This window comes from Mytilus californianus, unplaced genomic scaffold, assembly GCF_021869535.1.
Source record: "Mytilus californianus isolate M0D057914Y unplaced genomic scaffold, xbMytCali1.0.p SCAF_1, whole genome shotgun sequence".
NCBI classification, from domain to species: Eukaryota; Metazoa; Mollusca; class Bivalvia; order Mytilida; family Mytilidae; genus Mytilus; species Mytilus californianus.
Genome location: NW_026262581.1, coordinates 84,620,508 through 84,638,073, shown reverse-complemented (window position 1 = coordinate 84,638,073; position 17,566 = coordinate 84,620,508). Strand labels below are relative to the sequence as shown.

Sequence of the window (17,566 nt, the reverse complement as noted above, 5' to 3'; positions counted from 1 at the left end):
GCTCTGTTCATGGTTCGGAGTGGGTTAATAATTAATAAACCATTAACACTTTGCTTTTTGCACAACGACAATCTCAACATTAGCTATAACAGTATGTGTTGCGGTTAGCGTATTAGTAGTGTTGTCGTATCCGTTCATTGCATGAGACGTCAACCTGTTTGTCGACGACACTTTATGCCTTAAAATTTTGAATTCATTCACCAACCATTTTAATCAGTTTTTTGAAAGAAATAACTATCGACCTACAACATTTCAACAGAAGACCCCATTACAAATATTTTTAAAGTTCAACTTCATATCTTAAGATATTTACTGTATGTCTCAAGACATGGACAATGTCAAAGACGTATTTATAATCAACCATGCAGAAAAATGCATTTATATAACAAACTGTAATTAAACGTCTTAAGACATGAGCAGTATCATGTAAGCCCCGCTCTTCTGTATGGATTCTCGTTGTTTGTACTTGCATACCGGTAAATTGGATTTACTAAAGGGCATAATATAACGCATATTGATAACAATTCAACATCACACATGTACAGAATGAATAAAATAGATTATTGAAATATTCATTGATATGTCAATATTTCAAAATATAAGAAAAACTCAACTATGAAATATGACAGTTGTGTGTTGAAAAATATCAGGTACGCGTCTATTTGAATCGGAAGACCGGTTAAAAAATTCAGTCGTGTAAATTACATCATACTTGAAAACAAACGTTAAAAACACGCATTTATATCTTTGTATATACTTACATTTCTTGATAATTCGATTCACCGTGAAATTACACTTGTCACAAAATTCAGTGCTTGGCTCTGAGTGAGAAATTAAACAAAAACTTATGAATATGCATCATTAGTGGCAAGGTTCCGGTGCAAAAAATAGTTGGCATGCATTTTGTAGCCGGACACACTGACACAATAATAAATTATAAATATTGAATATAACAATTCAGTTTAAAGGCTTAATTTAATTCAAATGATCGTTTTCTAATGTGAAATGCCACAAATGTAAATTGTATTTAAATACAATTTTCTGAAACGCAAATTATACTGTAATATTTCGTATTGGCATTGAGTAGGCACCGGACACATCAATCTAGAACACCAATACCAATATTTAATATTCAAATAATTCCTGTGTAATGCTGTGTGTTATTCAAGACATAGAGTTAATTGTCTGTACAATTTTATACCCAGTTGGTTTGACAAAACTCTTGCAACTTTAACTGTATTGATTATTGTACTTTCAATTCGCATTGCCCAAGCGCATGCAAAACATGACATTCTGGCGATTTTTACATAATCTTTTATTGTCAATTTGCTCTGAGTTTTCAACCTCTTTGTTTCGATTGTTAATATAAAGTCGGTATGTATTAACAATAAATAAAACAAACAAAATATGATTTAGTTGAAGCTGTGAAGAGATTAATTTTCATAAAAGTATATAAATATGTGTCTTTGTGGTTCAAAACATGAATTAAAAAAATATAACTTCATTAGTGAGTTTTGTAGACCTGTACATGTTCCATTAACAACTTTTATGCAATTATAAATGTGTTTAAAATATATTTTGCCTTGTGTTTTGAGGCCTGATGAAAGACCATCAATTGAACAAAATCGATTGTCATAGTAATCCAGCGTACATCCAAATGTGTAAGACCAACTTTAAACTTAGGCCTACTATTCATAATACAATCGAATTGCAATGCAACAATTTCAAAGTAAGAATGCTATATTTAGACGAATTATATATATATATATGGTTTTCCAAATACCGCTTCGATTCCTAACATCACTGAAGAGACATTAGTTGTCGAAATCCGGATATTGTGTACTAATTTTTGCACCTTTTGTTTGAGGTATACCATCTTTTCCGCAGGTTCATTCTTTTCTGTTTGGTATTAAATTAATAGTTAAGATCCATTTTGTTACATCTGGTGATCTGTTTATTTGGCAATTGCCAATAGCAGTCAGCATGGTTTAAGAACATCCGTTGTTCGACCTGCTAGTCAAATGCGTTTTGTTAAAATATACTTTTTCACTTTTTTGGTCTTTTGGAAAATGTTGTTTGTGCTGTATTTATACCCCTCTAACAAGAAATTTGTTTTGCATGCACACGTATAAAAATTGCGGTTTTTATCCAACGCAATCATAGGTTTGAACGTTGTTTTCAATTTAGGCTTGTTTTTATATATATATATATTCCTTGATAATGCATTATTTATCAGATGTAGGCTTATTAGACTTGTTTCTTCCCCGATCTTTCTCATGCAGAAGAGCTTTGCGTATAGTCTTTGATTTTCATATAGTGTGAACTATGTATTTCTTCCACTGATGTCTTCCTATTTTTCTTACGCATTCCCAATTTTTATATGTGTTTATGGCTTAAAGATGAAATCATATTCATTTTAATATGGTTCGGTATAAGTTTATGGAGCTGTACGTCAAACTGAATTAAATTGTCCTGTTATGACATACAATTATCCATGATTTGAGTTTGAGTAGGTAGATGTTTCTTTATGTTTATATCCTAAAAGGATTCACTACACGCACTGTTAAGGTCTTATTAGCTTATAGATTATTGAGAAAACACAGAGGGGTCCGAAAAGGGGGAGGGGGTAAATTGTTTGATCCTTAATTTCTGAATAAATAAGTTAATTTATACAGGGAAGTGAAACAATACTTTGTTTCCCTTGAAAAATTATGATAAAATAAATACAACATTGAGTCTAAAAATAAATCTTGTTCATGACTATATTTGATATTGAAGAAAATAGTTTATATTCTAAATTAATTTGCATTATAAAGAAATTCAATGCATTTTGTACTAAATCTATTGTGTTCTTAGGCTTAAGAGTTGCATTCATTAAACATGAAACTTGTTTTTGGCAACTACTGGTATCAATTTCTTAAACCAAAAAAATCTGTAATGGATTTCCACCTTTTTATAGAAAATTTTAGAAATGTATATAATTTTAGAATTATATGCCCAAAATACAGCCTCGAATATTTTCCATTTAAAGTTTTTATCCAAAACTAGAATGCTGACTTTCTATCTGAAATGTTTTAATGTCTGGATATTTATGTATCTAGGCTGATGATGAATCCAGAGAAAAGTAGATTAACATTGAGCAAAATGTATTCATGGTCCTGGTCCTGGTGTGTTTAAAGTAATTTAAATGTGTGGTGCTTAATTTACATAAAAGGATGAAGTCCTTTCATAAAATTTTCGCAAAATCTTTATAAAAATAACTTAAGAATGATTGTTTTGCCTGATTTATTTCACATCTTACTTCTGTAGGATAACTAGCGGTTCAAATATATGCATATTAAGGCTAAACTTTCAAGCAAGTTTCCACAATGTGAAGCATTGCATCAGACCATACTGTCTGAAAGAAAAGTATAAAGCAAGAGTTCTTTCCATTCAGGCTTCTTGTATCATAGAAAATGCATAACGATGACGTAGTGGCATTTTCTGTAGCAAATATTGTTCAGTGTTATAATAATGTTTAAAAAATTTATATGTTCTCAATGTGTCTAGTATGGTCAGACTAGCTAAGCGATAAACGTAAACAGTAACCATTATTAAAAAAAATCAGGTTTTGGCTGAATAAATTTAGAAAAAAAATATTGGAAAACTAATGTATCATTTGTTGAAATAAAAAGTTGTGACACCAGATTTAAATGCATTAATAGTTCAAACCTGTTATTGTGCTGTATACCAGAATTGAATTTAATTAAGAATAAATTGAATCTATCATTGTTAAAAAAAAATAAGACTTTAGATACCATTAGTTTTTGGCAGAAGTCCTTTTGCGCCAATTACTGTTTTTCAGGGTATCATTTGCGCCAAATTTATTTTTTCAAATGTATCAATTGCGCTAATATTCGGAACTCATTTGCGCCAATTTACCTGTACACATATTTATCATACATATTAATGATTAATATTTATAGGTTTGATAACGAGGGAGAATGGGATGTCGCTTGATATCAACTTGAGTTATTAAATTTCAATATAAAACGAGCCTTCATCGAGTTTAATATTACTATTTAAATTAAATATCGAGAGTTGATATCAAGCGATATCCAATTTTCAAAAGTTGTTAAACCTATTTCTCTCATGGTTAACACTCTCAATGTGTTAAAATAAAAATTCCGCGGAATGTTGATCTAGTCTTTTGCACATTCCAGTATGACGTCATATGTCCTTTTCCGGTGTTACACTTTAACATCAGACATTTTAAGACTTTTGTACGCTCCGCAATGTAAAAAAAATGACAAAAAGAAGATTGTCAGGTGAAATATGTGAGTGTTTTTTATATTATTGAAGAAATCACATATGTCCGTTGCTATGGATGAAATGTATATCGTCTTAACCTTTGAAAGTCATCAATGACCTATCAAATAACCAAAGGAAATGCCGTAATATCGTCTTGTGAAGCTGGATAAGCCAATCAAATTAACGCAGATTTTCGTATCACACTCCGTGCAGTATGATACAAGAAATCGATAACAGGCCACAACCATAAGAGAAATATTTATTCTTATTTTTGGCTAATACAGTATCATTCGTGAAATAATTGTTACTCTTGGTGGTGAAAGGTGAGTATAAATAAATATAGAGTCTACCACTGTTTCGAGTGTGATACGATATTTATCCACTCGAGACATTTAAATTAGCAAATTTAAAACGGCAAGCCTCGCGTTTTAAATATTTAAAATGTCGAGCAGGGGCAGATCCAGCCATTTTCAAAAGGGGGGGGGGGGGGGGGGGGGGGTTCCCAACCCAGGATAAAGGGGGAGTTCCCACCATATGTTCCTTTTCAAATGCATTAATCGTCCAAAAAAGGGGGTTTACTAACCCCCGCCCCCCCCCCCCCCCCCCCCTGGATCCGCCACTGTCGAGAGTGGATAAATGTCGTAGTGCAAAAGATTTGGTGGTGGAATCTGTTTCTCTAATGATTTTTAAACGATATGCAGACAATCTTAAATCCTTCTTTTCGAACGACCTGCAAAAAGATGTGTCTATGCGACGTCATCAGGCATGCCGCCATTTTTCATGACGTCACAATAGGAATTTCAGAGGAAAGCAAGAACATTTGACGCCATAATCGAATTTTGACCAATGAAGAACTGAGATCAAACGAACCACACGTTGATCAAATAAAAATAATCAACAGGTCAGGAAAAGGATAAATTTAATGGAGTAAGAATTAGAGAATAGGATTTACACTATACTAAAGGTATGTATATAAACCAACACGTCATAAAAAGTGTTCAGTGAAGAATATAAAAAAATATAGTGAAGCTACAAGCTACTAAATACATTAAATTGCGAAGTACCCATGCAGCAGCAGTCAGAAGTAGACATGTTTCAGAAAGGGAAACATTTGACGTTCAAAAGTATGAAAATATGCAGAAGGAGAACGCAGCCGCAGAGACTTTGTGTTTGTAATGAGTTACAAATTCCAGCCTTTAATATAATATATGTGTTGTCCGACTGTACATAGTTTTATGTTTTAAAGTATTCTATTAAATGACTCAAAATGTAAACTGCCGGTCTCCACCCCGGATAAAGGAGGAGGGAAGTCATTTTTAATTGGCGCAATCGTATATTTTATTTGGTGCAAATGAAACTATGTAATTTTAAAACAGGTGGCGTAAATGTTGCATTGGAGAAAAAAGTTGTGGCGCAAAAGGACGCATTTTTTGGCGCAAACGGATTTCCCCCTAGATTTTATTAGATTTTGGATTTCTTTTTCTCATGTGAGTGCAAAACGTTCATTGGAATTCACACATACCTGTCTATATTTATTTATCTATTTATTTATTCATCTATTTATTTATTTATTTATTTATTATTTATTTATTTATTTATTTATTTATTTATTTATTTATTTATTCATTTATTTATTTATTTATTTATTTATTTATTTATTTATTTTTTTAAATTCATTTTATTTTTATTTATCTATTTTATTCAATTAATTTATTTTATTCATTTTATTCATTTATATGAATACATAAAATGATATAAAATAATAATGACTTTCTAAAAAGAATTGTGAGAGACGGATTTAAAAAAAATAAATATCAATGTACAGCTAAATTTTCAAACTTCTAAAGATAAATATATACTGTTAAGACAAAAATTTTAACGATATTAAAAACGACGTCTTCTATCTTAAATAAATGTGGCAGACATTGGCACTATTTGTAATAATACTATCGCAGTGACAGTGGCACGTTGTTCCACGGGTAGTCTCTTATTACCGACATGAGGGTAAAGACTTTAATAGGATTTTTTTTTTTAATATGACTATTGAAATTGTAAATATATATTGGTGCTTTATTTATTTGTGATTGTGACACGTGCTTTGTTATTTATGTTTTTTATTGTTCTTTATCTTTTGTCGTTTGCATTCTTAATAACATGATTAATGGTACTTGATATGATGTACAGGTATATTCCTTATTTCGTTTATTTATCTTTAATATATGCTTAGACTTCTAGTAGCTATAACACATGTGTTATAGTAGTCTCAGATATATAATGTCAATGAAAAGTCAAAGAGATCTAAAAGATTTGTTCTTATCATTGCTTCAAAACAAAATCGATTTCCTCAATTATATATATTAAAAAAAAAACAGAAAGATAATTATACAAAAATATTTATCTATCGCAAACAAACAGAAAAATGGTAGTATGTAATACTTTGACTTTAACTGGATGCACACATTATAATTACTGTTTGTTAATTTTAATCAGACACTATTCCGTCATTGCCTCAGATTTTTGTTTGTACTTTGTCGGTAGATCAAAGGATGTAGGCATTCAAGGAATAAACCCTAAGGTTACTAAGGCATTATAGTACGGTATTTGTTTTGACAATCAACAAGTCAATACCCAGGATATATTAATTTGCAATTAAAAATAAACAAAGGAAAACAAGATCAACACATTGTTATAAATAAACATTTAGACAATAAATCAAATTGGACATATATCATTTCTTTTATAGGTCAAGTATGCAAATAAATATTTTAAAATGTAAAAAGTGAAATTATCATGAAAAAATATATCTTTAGTATTGTGTAACATCAAATACCGAACAAGGAGAGCATTTTGTATAATGTTACAAGTAGATCTCATACTGATTACCTTGGTGAATATCCCGTAGCAGAGACATATACACACATGTGTATATTTATCTCTGTCCGTAGTAACTAACTAGCTGGGTATTTATTTCTTACGGATATTACGCTTTCATTTACTTTTTACCAACAACTAAAATATGGGATTCATCTCCTTTACCATTTCCTTGTACATAAGCTACATTGTCTATCCTCTGTGAGTATTTTATGTGCGGCAGTTTGGTTAATTAAGTTCTTATATTAAACTCTTCCAGCGTCTGTTAGGCAGTTTCAAAATCAACATTCTATTTTCATATACAATATTGTGGAATAAGTCCTCGTGAAATATTATGTATGTCACTCTTTTATTTTTGTAATTCTGTTTCTGTAATTTTTAAATAGAAATTGGACTGTGTCCAGCTGTGTCAACCTGAAGCCACCAGTTTCTATGAGTTTTATATAGAAATTACGTTGTGTCCACTTGTGTCAGCCTGTAGCCCCCTGTTTCTTAAATGTTTGTATATGAATAGCATTGTGTCAGGCTATTGTCCGCCTGTAGCCAGCAGATTCTATAAGTTTTATATAGAAATAACGTTGTGCCCGCCTGAAGCACCCTGTTTCTGTAATTTTTATGTAGAAATTGCACTTTGTCCAGCTGTGTCCGCCTGTAGCCACCAGTTTCTATACGTTTTTTTTAGAAATAACGTTGTGTCCAATTGTGTCCGCTTGTTGCTCCCTGTTTCTTAAAGTTTTATATAGAAATAGCACTGTATCCAGCTGTGTCCGCCTGTAGCCCCTGTTTCTTAAAGTTTTATATATGAATAGCACTGTGTCCAGCTGTGTCTGTCTGTAGTCAGCAGATTCTATGTGTTTTATATAGAAATAGCACTGGGTCCAGTTGTGTCCGCCTGTATCCCCTGTTTCTTTAAGTTTTATATAGGAAATAGCACTGAATCCTCTTGTGTTCACTTTTTATTTAATTTTTTTATGAAGTTATGACGTTGTAGTCAGACTAGTACTGATTTGAATTAGCCACACATACGTGTCCCTGTATCCCCGGACACAAAATCCATGCTAGCTATATTTTGCACCGAAAATAGGACATATCTAATATACATGTACGTGACACATGTGTATTCATTATATAAATCTACAAATTATTAGAATGATTATGTTAATTTCATTTCATGTTTTATTTATTTTGTATTTTATCTTCAAAATACAGATATGATACACCGATTAGCCCTTAGTATCAATAAAGTATCAAGATATTTATTTTACTATCTCAAGACATTTAATATTTTTGTAAGGCTAGGTATCTTCAAAATGCAAATATGAGATTCCGATAAAGAGAGTCCTTAGACATCTACTAAGTATGAACATTTTCATTTTCTATCTAAAGACATAAAATATTTTTGTTAGGCTAAGTATTTTGGAATTATTTTCGATTTTCAGAACAAAAATTTCATGGAAGACTTAAACAATCAATAGTTTGTCAATACTTTTGTTTGATGTCCTTATTTTATACAAGAATAAGAGTGAACATTCGTATGCACATATATATTAATTTCAAATCTGTAGACATTACAAAGATATGTTTGACGCGTTTTGAAACATTTGGTTGAACATGTATTCATTTTTTGAAGATACTGACAACAGAACATATGTAGTGAAGTAGACGTTTTATACAGTATGATAGAAAAAGTAAACACTACACAGGTTAAAATTGGTAGTGTATCATCTAATATGTAACAAAAGAGCGATTTAACGCACACGATCAGATGTGTGAATAGGCTCTGTTAATGGTTCGGAGTGGGTTAATAATTAATAAACCATTAACACTTTGCTTTTTGCACAACGACAATCTCAAAATTAGCCATAAGAGTATGTGTTGTGGTAACCGTATTAGTATTGTCGTATCCATTCATTGCATGAGACGTCAACCTGTTTGTCGACGACACTTTATACCGTAAACTTATGAATTCATTCAACAACCATTTGTATCAGTTTTTTTAAAGAAATAACTATCGACCGACAAAATTTCAACAGAAGACCCCATTACAAATATTTTTACAGTTCAACTTCATATCTTAAGATATTTACTGTATGTCTCAAGACATGGACAATGTCAAAGGTGTCTTTATAATCAACCATGCACAAACATGCATTTATATAATAAACTGGAATTAAACGTCTTAACACATTTTTCCATGTCTCAAAACATATGCAGTATTATGTAAGCCCTGCTCCTCCGTAGGGATTCTCGTTTTTCGTACTTGCATACCGGTAGATTGGATTTACTAAAGGGCATAATTTAACGCATATTGATAACAATTCAACATCACACATGTACAGAATGAATAAAATACATTACTGAAATATTTATTTATATGTCAATATTTCAAAATATAAGAATAAACTCAACGATAAAAGACGACAGATGTGTGTAGAAAAATATCAGGTACACGTCTATTTGAATCGGAAAACCGGTTAAAATAATTCAGTCGTGTAAATTGCATCAAACTTGAAAACAAACGTTCAAAACACGCATTTATGTCTTTGTATATACTTACATTTCTTGAAAATTTTATTCACCGTGAAATTACACTTGTCAGAAAATACAGTTCTTGGCTTCGAGTGAGAAATTAAACAAAAACTTATGAATATACATGTATGTGACAATGTTTACCCATTATGAAAATCTACAAATAAATAGAATGATTATGTTAATTGCATTTTGATGTTTTATTTATTTTGTATTTTATCTTCAAAATAAAATTGAGAATTGAATTGTGGAATATGTCAAAGAGACAACAACCCGACCAAAGAGCAGACAACTGCCGAAGGCCACCAATGGGTCTTCAATGCAGCGAGAAAATCCCCCACCCGGAGGTGGTCCTCCGCTTGCCCCTAACTAAAATTGTGTGCTAGTTATAAATGAACTAAAATTAAAAAACATACTAGACTAACAAAGGCCAGAGGCTCCTGACTTGGGACAGGCGAAAAAATGTGGCGGGGTTAAACATGTTTTTTAATAGATCTCAACCCTCCCCTTATACCTCTAGCCAATGTAGAATAAAGAAACACATAGCAATACGCACAGTAAAACTCAGTTTAAAAGAAGTCCGAGTCCTATGTCAGAATAGGTAACAAAAGAAACTAAGCAAAATGACAATGTTACATAAATGAATAAAGAACTACTAGCAGTTACTGACATGCCAGCTCCAGACCTCAATTTAACTGATTGAGAGATAATGTCTTCATCATATGAATATCAAGTACAATCCCTCCCGTTAGGGTTTAGTATCAATAAAATAGTTAAGAATACAAATATGATAGACCGATTAGTCCTTAGACATCAATAAAGTATCAAGATATTTATTTTCTATTTCAAGACATATAATATTTTTGTAAGGCTAGGTATCTTCTTAATGCAAATATGAAATTCCAATAAGGCAACTCCTTAGACATCTAAAAAGTATGAACATTTTCATTTTCTATCTAAAGACAAAAAATATTTTTGTTAGGCTATCTAAAGATATAAAATATTTTTGTTAGGCTAAGTATTTTGGAATTATTTTCGATTTTCAGAACAAAAATTTCATGAAAGACTTAAACAATCAATAGTTTGTCAATACTTGTGTTTGATGTCCTTATTTTATACAAGGATAAGAGTGAACATTCGTATGCACACATATATTAATTTCAAATCTGTAGACATTACAAAGACATGTTTGACGCGTGTGAAACATTCGGTTGAACATGTATTCATTTTTTGAAGATACTGACAACAGAACATATGTTGTGAGGTACAAGTTGTATACAGTATGATAGAAAAAGTAAACGCTACACAGGTTAAAATTGGTAGTGTATCATCAAATAGTTAACAAAAGAGCGATTTAACGCACACAATCAGATGTGTGAATAGGCTCTGTTAATGGTTCGGAGTGGGTTAATAATTAAAAAAACCATTAACACTTTGCTTTTTGCACAACGACAATCTCAAAATTAGCCATAAAAGTATGTGTTGTGGTAACCGTATTAGTATTGTCGTATCCATTCATTGCATGAGACGTCAACCACTTTGTCGACGACACTTTATAACTTAAATTTTTTAATTCATTCAACAACCATTTGTATCAGTTTTTTGAAAGAAATAACTATCGATCGACAAAATTTCAACAAAAGACCCCATCACAAATATTTTTACAGTTCAACTTCATGTCTTAAGATATCTACTGTACGTCTCAAGACATGGACAATGTCAAAGGTGTATTTGTATTCAGCAATGCAGAAAAATGCATTTATATAATAAACTGGAATTAAACGTCTTAAGACATTTTTCCATGTCTTAAGACATGAGCAGTATCATGTAAGACCCGCTCTTCCGTAGGGATTCGCGTTTTTCGTTCTAGCATACCGGTAAATTGGATTTACTAAAGGGCATAATATAACGCATATTGATAACAATTCAACATCACACATGTGCAAAATGAGTAAAAGAGAATACTGAAATATTCATTTATATGTCAATATTTCAAAATAAAAGAATAAACTCAACGATAAAAGACGACAGTTCTGTGTAGAAAAATATCAGGTACACGTCTTTTTGAATCGGAAAACCGGTAAATATATTTCAGTCGTGTAAATTGCATCATACACGAAAACAAACGTTAAAAACACGCATTTATGTCTTTGTATACACTTACATTTCTTGATAATTTGATTCACCGTGAAATTACACTTGTCAGAAAATACAGTTCTTGGCTCTGAGTGAGAAATTAAACAAAAACTTATGAATATACATGTACGTGACAATGTTTACCCATTATAAAAATCTACAAATTAATAGAATGATTATGTTAATTTCATTTTGATGTTTTATCTATTTAGTATTTTATCTTCAACATACAAATATGATAGACCGATTAGTCCTTAGACATCAATAAAGTATCAAGATATTTATTTTCTATTTCAAGACATATAATATTTTTGTAAGGCTAGGTATCTTCATAATGTATATATGAGATTCCGATAAGGCAAGTCCTTAGACATCTGCAAAGTCTGAACATTTTCATTTTCTATCTAAAGACATAAAATATTTTTGTTAGGCTAAGTATTTTGGAATTATTTTCGATTTTCAGCACATAAATTTCATGGAAGACTGTAACAATCGATAGTGTGTCAATACTTTTATTTGATGTCCTTATTTTATACAAAATTAAGAGTGGACATTCGTATGCACACATATATTAATTTCAAATCTGTAGACATTACAAAGACATGTTTGACGCGTTTTGAAACATTTGGTTATACATGTATTCATTTTTGAAGATATTGACAACAGAACATATGTAGTGAGGTAGAAGTTTTATACAGTATGATAGAAAAAGTAAACACTACACAGGTTAAAATTGGTAGTGTATCATCTAATAGTTAACAAAAGAGCGATTTAACGCACACAATCAGATGTGTGAATAGGCTCTGTTAATGGTTCGGAGTGGGTTAATAATTAATAAACCATTAACACTTTGCTATTTGCACAACGACCATCTCAAATTTAGCCATAAGAGTATGTGCTGTGGTAACCGTATTAGTATTGTCGTATCCATTCATTGCATGAGACGTCAGCCTCTTTGTCGACGACACTTTATACCGTAAACTTTTGAATTTATTCAGCAACTATTTGTATCAGTTTTTGAAAGAAATAACTATCGACCGACAAAATTTCAACAAAAGACCCCATTACAAATATTTTTACAGTTCAGCTTCATATTTTAAGATATTTACTGTATGTCTCAAGACATGGACAATGTCAAAAGTGTATTTATAATCAACCATGCAGAAAAATGCTTTTATATAATAAACTGAATTAAAAGTCTTCAGACATTTTTCAATGTCTCAAGACATGAGCAGTATCATGTAAGCCCCGATCTTCTGTGGGTATTCTCGTTTTTCGTACTTGCATACCAGTAGGTTGGATTTACTAAAGGGCATAATATAACGCATATTGATAACAATTCAACATCACACATGTACAGAATGAATAAAATAGATTACTGAAATATTCATTTATATGTCAATATTTCAAAATATAAGAATAAACTCAACGATATGAGACGACAGATGTGTGTAGAAAAATATCAGGTACACGTTTATTTGAATCGGAAAACCGGTTTAAATAATTCAGTCGTGTAAATTGCATCATACTTGAAAACAAACGTTAAAAACACGCATTTATGTCTTTGTATTTACTTACATTTCTTGAAAATTTGATTCACCGTTAAATTACTCTTGTCAGAAAATACAGTTCTTGGCTCTGAGTGAGAAAATAAAGAAAAACTTATGAATATTCATGTATGTGACAATGTTTACCCATTATAAAAATCTACAAATTAATAGAATGATTATGTTAATTTTATTTTGATGTTTTATTTATTTTGTATTTTATCTTCAAAATACATATATGATAGACCGATTAGTCCTTAGACATCAATAAAGTATCAAGATATTTATTTTCTATCTCAAGACATATAATATTTTTGTAAGGCTAGGTATCTTCAAAATGCAAATACGAGATTCCGATAAGGCAAGTCTTTAGACATCTACAAAGTATGAACATTTACATTTTCTATCTAAAGACATAAAATATTTTTGTTAGGCTAAGTATTTTGGAATTATTTTCGATTGTCAGAACAAAAATTTAATGGAAGACTGAAACAATCAATAGTTTGTCAATACTTTTGTTTGATGTCTTTATTGTATATAAAAATAAGAGTGAACATTCGTATGCACACATATGTTAATTTCAAATTCAAATCTGTAGACATTACAAAGACATGTTTGACGCGTTTTGAAACATTTGGTTGAACATGTATTCATTTTTTGAAGATACTGACAACAGAACATTTGTAGTGAGGTAGAAGTTTTATACAGTATGATAGAAAAAGTAAACACTACACATGTGTTAATTGGTAGTGTATCATCTAATAGTTAACAAAAGAGCGATTTAACGCACATGATCAGATGTGTGAATAGGCTCTGTTAATGGTTCGGAGTGGGTTAATAATTAAAAAAACCATTAACACTTTGCTTTTTGCACAACGACAATCTCAAAATTAGCCATAAGAGTATGTGTTGTGGTAACCGTATTAGTATTGTCGTATCCATTCATTGCATGAGACGTCAACCTCTTTGTCGACGACACTTTATACCGTAAACTTTTGAATTTATTCAGCAACTATTTGTATCAGTTTTTGAAAGAAATAACTATCGACCGACAAAATTTCAACAAAAGACCCCGATACAAATATTTTTACAGTTCAACTTCATATTTTAAGATATTTACTGTATGTCTCAAGACATGGACAATGTCAAAAGTGTATTTATAATCAACCATGCAGAAAAATGCTTTTATATAATAAACTGGAATTAAACGTCTTGAGACATTTTTCCATGTCTCAAGACATGAGCAGTATCATGTAAGCCCCGATCTTCTGTAGGTATTCTCGTTTTTTGTACTTGCATACCGGTAGATTGGATTTACTAAAGGGCATAATATAACGCATATTGATAACAATTCAACATCACACATGTACAGAATGAATAAAATAGATTACTGAAATATTCATTTATATGTCAATATTTCAAAATATAAGAATAAACTCAACGATAAAAGACGACAGATGTGTGTAGAAAAATATCAGGTACACGTTTATTTGAATCGGAAAACCGGTTAAAATAATTCAGTCGTGTAAATTGCATCATACTTGAAAACAAACGTTAAAAACACGCATTTATGTCTTTGTATTTACTTACATTTCTTGAAAATTTGATTCACCGTTAAATTACTCTTGTCAGAAAATACAGTTCTTGGCTCTGAGTGAGAAAATAAAGAAAAACTTATGAATATTCATGTATGTGACAATGTTTACCCATTATAAAAATCTACAAATTAATAGAATGATTATGTTAATTTTATTTTGATGTTTTATTTATTTTGTATTTTATCTTCAAAATACATATATGATAGACCGATAAGTCCTTAGACATCAATAAAGTATCAAGATATTTATTTTCTATCTCAAGACATATAATATTTTTGTAAGGCTAGGTATCTTCAAAATGCAAATACGAGATTCCGATAAGGCAAGTCCTTAGACATCTACAATGTATGAACATTTTCATTTTCTATCTAAAGACATAACATATTTCTGTTAGGCTAAGTATTTTGGAATTATTTTCGATTTTCAGAACAAAAATTTAATGGAAGACTGAAACAATCAATAGTTTGTCATAACTTTTATTTGATGTCTTTATTGTATACAAAAGTAAGAGTGAACATTCGTATGCACACATATATTAATTTCAAATTCAAATCTGTAGACATTACAAAGACATGTTTGACGCGTTTTGAAACATTTGGTTGAACATGTACTCATTTTTTGAAGATATTGACAACAGAACATATGTAGTGAGGTAGAAGTTTTATACAGTATGATAGAAAAAGTAAACACTACACATATGTAAATTGGTAGTGTATCGTCTAATAGTTAACAAAAGAGCGATTCAACGCACACGATCAGATGTGTAAATAGTCTCTGTTAATGGTTCGGAGTGGGTTAATAATTAATAAACCATTAACACTTTGCTTTTTGCACAACGACAATCTCAAAATTAGCCATAAGAATATGTGTTGTGGTAGCCGTATTAGTATTGGTTTATCCAGTCATTGCATGAGACGTCAACCTCTTTGTCGACGACACTTTATACCGTAAACTTTTGAATTTATTCAGCAACTATTTGTATCAGTTTTTTGAAAGAAATAACTATCGACCGACAAAATTTCAACAGAAGACCCCATTAACAATATTTTTACAGTTCAACTTCATATCTTAAGATATTTACTGTATGTCTCAAGACATGGGCAATGTCAAAGGTGTATTAATAATCAACCATGCAGAAAAATGCTTTTATATAATAAACTGAATTAAACGTCTTGAGACATTTTTCAATGTCTCAAGACATGAGCAGTATCATGTAAGCCCCGATCTTCTGCAGGTATTCTCGTTTTTCGTACTTGCATACCAGTAGATTGGATTTACTAAAGGGCATAATATAACGCATATTGATAACAATTCAACATCACACATGTACAGAATGAATAAAATAGATTACTGAAATATTCATTTATATGTCAATATTTCAAAATATAAGAATAAACTCAACGATAAAAGACGACAGATGTGTGTAGAAAAATATCAGGTACACGTTTATTTGAATCGGAAAACCGGTTAAAATAATTCAGTCGTGTAAATTGCATCATACTTGAAAACAAACGTTAAAAACACGCATTTATGTCTTTGTATTTACTTACATTTCTTGAAAATTTGATTCACCGTTAAATTACTCTTGTCAGAAAATACAGTTCTTGGCTCTGAGTGAGAAAATAAAGAAAAACTTATGAATATTCATGTATGTGACAATGTTTACCCATTATAAAAATCTACAAATTAATAGAATGATTATGTTAATTTTATTTTGATGTTTTATTTATTTTGTATTTTATCTTCAAAATACATATATGATAGACCGATTAGTCCTTAGACATCAATAAAGTATCAAGATATTTATTTTCTATCTCAAGACATATAATATTTTTGTAAGGCTAGGTATCTTCAAAATGCAAATACGAGATTCCGATAAGGCAAGTTTTTAGACATCTACAAAGTATGAACATTTTCATTTTCTATCTAAAGACATAAAATATTTTTGTTAGGCTAAGTATTTTGGAATTATTTTCGATTGTCAGAACAAAAATTTAATGGAAGACTGAAACAATCAATAGTTTGTCAATACTTTTGTTTGATGTCTTTATTGTATATAAAAATAAGAGTGAACATTCCTATGCACACATATGTTAATTTCAAATTCAAATCTGTAGACATTACAAAGACACGTTTGATGCGTTTTGAAACATTTGGTTGAACATGTATTCATTTTTTGAAGATACTGACAACAGAACATTTGTAGTGAGGTAGAAGTTTTATACAGTATGATAGAAAAAGTAAACACTACACATGTGTAAATTGGTAGTGTATCGTCTAATAGTTAACAAAAGAGCGATTCAACGCACACGACCAGATGTGTAAATAGTCTCTGTTAATGGTTCGGAGTGGGTTAATAATTAATAAACCATTAACACTTTGCTTTTTGCACAACGACAATCTCAAAATTAGCCATAAGAATATGTGTTGTGGTAGCCGTATTAGTATTGGTTTATCCAGTCATTGCATGAGACGTCAACCTCTTTGTCGACGACACTTTATACCGTAAACTTTTGAATTTATTCAGCAACTATTTGCATCAGGTTTTTGAAAGAAATACCTATTGACCGACAAAATTTCAACAGAAGACCCCAT

At 30.7% G+C, this 17,566-nt stretch overlaps 1 long non-coding RNA gene across 2 annotated transcripts in view; it reads right to left on the bottom strand.

Moving 5' to 3' along the window:
* Positions 1-381: 381 nt before the first annotated feature.
* LOC127725183 (uncharacterized) overlaps positions 382-17,566 on the bottom strand; it is a 30,604-nt gene continuing 13,419 nt past the window's right edge. The window contains exons 8-12 of one of the 2 annotated variants that reach the window (XR_007992828.1): positions 16,522-16,581; positions 14,964-15,023; positions 13,405-13,464; positions 11,855-11,914; positions 382-821 (exon numbers count right to left, since the gene is read on the bottom strand). This is a non-coding gene — a long non-coding RNA (uncharacterized LOC127725183). Of the gene's footprint in view, positions 822-9,833; positions 9,848-11,854; positions 11,915-13,404; positions 13,465-14,963; positions 15,024-16,521; positions 16,582-17,566 lie in introns of those variants that run through there. The other variant, XR_007992829.1, reaches the window with a different exon arrangement.